We start from the raw sequence: 4086 nt of genomic DNA on the forward strand, positions 1-4086 counted from the left end.
GGCCTTGACAGAGGCTTTGCACCATCCTTTAGTGGTAGACTTCTCAACCTTGAGTTCAGCAATTGCTTGCTCACGCTCAACAATAGTGTGCTCGCTTTTGATGCTTATGGTCTGGTTTACAATGATCTGATTTTGAAGAATTTTCTCAATCTTGGTCAGCTCTTTGATCTTTGAATGGCATTTCTCTAATTGTTCTTGAAGATCAAGATTAAGCTTTTCAGATTGGGACTTGCCATTCAGGGCATTGTATTGGTTAACCGTCAGCGTATATAGTGTAGATAGGCTATCAGAAGAAGAAGAAGAAGAAGAAGAAGAGGGTTCCTTCAGGTTACATACCTGAGTAAAGGTTGGTGACGAGGGATCACTGGAGAATGATTTCTCTGATGGTTCATCTTAGACATCCTTGGCCATTAGACAGAGGTAGGTCATGTCTTCCTTGTCAAATGATGATTCTTTAGAAGAATCATCCAATCATCTTCTTCAGCGACAAGACCTTTACCTTTACCTTTACGCTAAAGATTCTTCATCTTCTTGTACTTCTCTTTCAGTTTCAAGTACTTGTCCTTTTGAGGCCTGAAGGAAGATGGGAGGTTGGAATATGGCGTTGCAATTTTCTTCGACTTGCATTCACTCACAAAGTGACCTTTTCGTTGACAATCGTAGCAGCTCGCTGAAGATTTGTCAATGGGGTTTGACTTTGGCTTTTCAGCTATGGTCAACATGGGAGATCCGTGGTAGTTGCTTTTTCTGGGAACCTCTTGAAAGATTAGTTGGGCCAGCGACACGTCAAACTATGAAAGATCAGCGTCTGACAAGCCTACAGAGTTAGAAGGATCTAACTCAGTGATAGAAATAGAATAAATAGAAGGAGTAGAAGAAATAGAAGGGTCAGCTGAAGGGCTATCAGAGATCAAAGCTAACAGAGAGCTATTTATTTCCCTAGAGTCTTTGAGAAGGTTCTTCTTCAGCTGAATCATAGAGTATCTCACATGGATTTCGAGGTTTTAAACTTCATCACTGAGTGATAGACCTTGTCAGGAAGAACCATGTCTATTATAGACATCGCACAAGTATCTAAATCCACCTTCTTCTTGTCTTCATCACTCTATTGATGAGGGAGCTTCGGAATCTGTCGTTCAGAAATCACGGTAGTCATAGCTGTTGCAGGAACTGCTGGAGAGATAGCGGATGGAACATAAGGTCCATTCTCTATATAGTATGGAATCTTAGGATTCACACCTTCCAAGAAGAGAGACATCCAGTTCTTCAAGAGGCTGAAGTTGTCTTTAATAAACCGGGGAGGTTTGGCAAGAGAGTCATTATCGTGAAAGTTTGGGCTAGTGTTTTGCAAAGCCATTTTGAAAGGAATAAATTATCTAGAGAAAAATATATAATAAAGCACCAATAAAAAAACAATATAACACAAGAACAAACACTGCTCTGATACCACTTGTTGGTCCCAGCCGGATCTACAAGAGTTTATAGGTAACAATTTGTAGAAGGGGGAGGAGATGAATAAAAATACAATAACTTTCACTTTTAAAAATTATACTGATAAAGAAGATAAATACAAATTTTACAGATTGTTTACGGAAGTGATAGGATACAGAACCTATCTAAACAATCAAAAATACACACAAAATTACAGATAGCAATAAGAAAATACTTGCTACAAGAAATAAGGTAAGAAGAAATCTTTTTTTTCAATTGTTAAAGTGAGTCTTTCTCTTAGACAGAGAGTAGGGAGAGAAGTAACTTCTTGGGTAAGTTTAGAGTGAGGAAGATGATAACTGAGAGGAGACCTACTTGGCTATTTATACCCATTGCATTGATTGCAATTCAGAAGGTACAGGGAACGTGACAAGCTTTTAGAGGAAGGCTTGTCGTTTGTTACAGTGTACATTTCTTTTGGCTGCATATGAACAATCTTCTTTCATAAAGTAGGTAAGCATGCTTAGAGTCAAAGGAGTGGCTCCATATTGTACTATACTTAGAAAGGTATGGGTTTGTCCTTTTTCTACCGAAGGACAAGACAACTAATCTTGCTCGACAAGATTCATTTGATCGCTGCACACTGGAATGACGCTGAAGGTCTCATCAATGTTCGATGAATCTTGCGCAGACTTCACACTTATATAGACGAGCTTGTTATCACTGAAAACCGCTTGAGATCAAGAACTTGCTGGTCACTAATCTTCAGCTTCTGTCTTCGACATCGTTGAAGGATCTGTGGTGTGAGTTTTTTTTTTCTTGAAGTATATCGGGCTCTGAACGAGTTACAATACATGTTCAGCGATCAATGAATAAACTCAGTGATGATCGTTGAAACTGAATACAAAGATAATACACTTCATAGATATGATAAAAAGGATCTTCATCAAATCACTGAAAGAGAATCAACAATTCTTTTGCAAAAAAGCATCTAAAGAACAAAGACCAAACCCTTGTTGTCAAAACCAAATCTACACTTAAATGGAGGGTTAAATACATAGAGATTGAAGACAAATATGTAACACTCCAAGATCACATTTGCATATAATCACATATTTCATATATCATGAAATACAAATTTACACATTTGGTCCCAATATCTACAAAAACTACATTACAAAAGTAGCTACCATATTTTTCCACGTAAACTCAATACAAAACTTCTATACATAACAAGTATTCAAGTACAAAAGATAACATATCATCCCAAAAAGCAATCATATAATCTTCATAATTTCTCTTTTCCCTTATCATCTGATTGTTCCCGACCTGTAATGCACATTTAAAACACCAAAATGAGAGTTAAACCTTTAGGTCTAGTGAGAAATCTCCTTGATTGCTATTACAGGGTGAAAATCACCAAAACGCTTTTATAAAATCCATATTTGTATAAATAACAAATAAATAGTGTTTTAACAAAACAAACCTCTTTTGTTGCATCAATAAGATGAGACATTACCTATTTATCTCATTATACATAAACTCATCGTATCATATAGATATAACCTTAATTTTCTTGCATCACATGGGTGAGACAACCCCATTTCCTCGCAGCATACTGGTGCGAGGACCCATCTCATCGCATCACACTAGTGTATTAAACCCAACTTGTCGCATCACAAAGATGCAACAACTACTCTTCTCGCATCACAAGGGTGCGATAAAGTCAGCTCATTGCATCCATGGGATGCGATAACTTTGAGTTATCGCATCTGTGTGATGCGATGACTTGTGTTATACGACAACAAATTGCCATATGATCAAAAATCCCAATTTTCATATATAAATGATTATGCCACCCTTATCCTATAATACGCCTCTCCTGATTATGCCACCCTTATCCCATAATACGTCTCTCCTGATTATGCCACCCTTATCCCAAAATACACCTCTCCTGATTATGCCACTCTTATATCATAATACGTCTCTGCTGATTATGTCACCCTTATATCTAAAATACACCAATCCTGATTAGGTCACTCTTATTTTAGTCATTTGAAATATGTCAAAATACAAAATTATGCTAACAATAGCATAACATTAGTTTCAAAACTTCCCAAGTAAAGAACCATACGATTCTGTTTTAATCACTATAAGATGAAAGTTTTATAAATTAAAACTCACCTTAAATCACTTAGAATCAGAAAAACAACAACAAATATTCAGAACAAGAATCACATAATCAACTTCTTTCTTTCCTTTTCGGTTTCTGTTTTCTTCGCATTCAAGAGAACCCACACCGAGAAGCTTTTTCTTTCTTACTTACCTTCTCACAATCTCCTATGAGATAAAACAATTATCTCATAAAAATATGCCTAAAAATATGGTGGTGGAAGAGATTTAAAATATTTAAGCACATTCACAAAATAAACCCCTTAAGTTTCCATCCTTATTCAAAAGCAACCCCAAACTCTATAACCGATAAACTGGTTATCACAAGATACTACTTGATCGATTGAGGACGTAACATAACATAACATAACATAACATAACATAACATAACATAACATAACATAACATAACATAACATAACATAACATAACATGACATAACATGACATGACATAACATGACATAACATGACATAACATGACAT

This window comes from Cynara cardunculus, unplaced genomic scaffold, assembly GCF_001531365.2.
Source record: "Cynara cardunculus var. scolymus isolate 2C unplaced genomic scaffold, CcrdV1 Un_Scaffold_1230, whole genome shotgun sequence".
NCBI classification, from domain to species: Eukaryota; Viridiplantae; Streptophyta; class Magnoliopsida; order Asterales; family Asteraceae; genus Cynara; species Cynara cardunculus.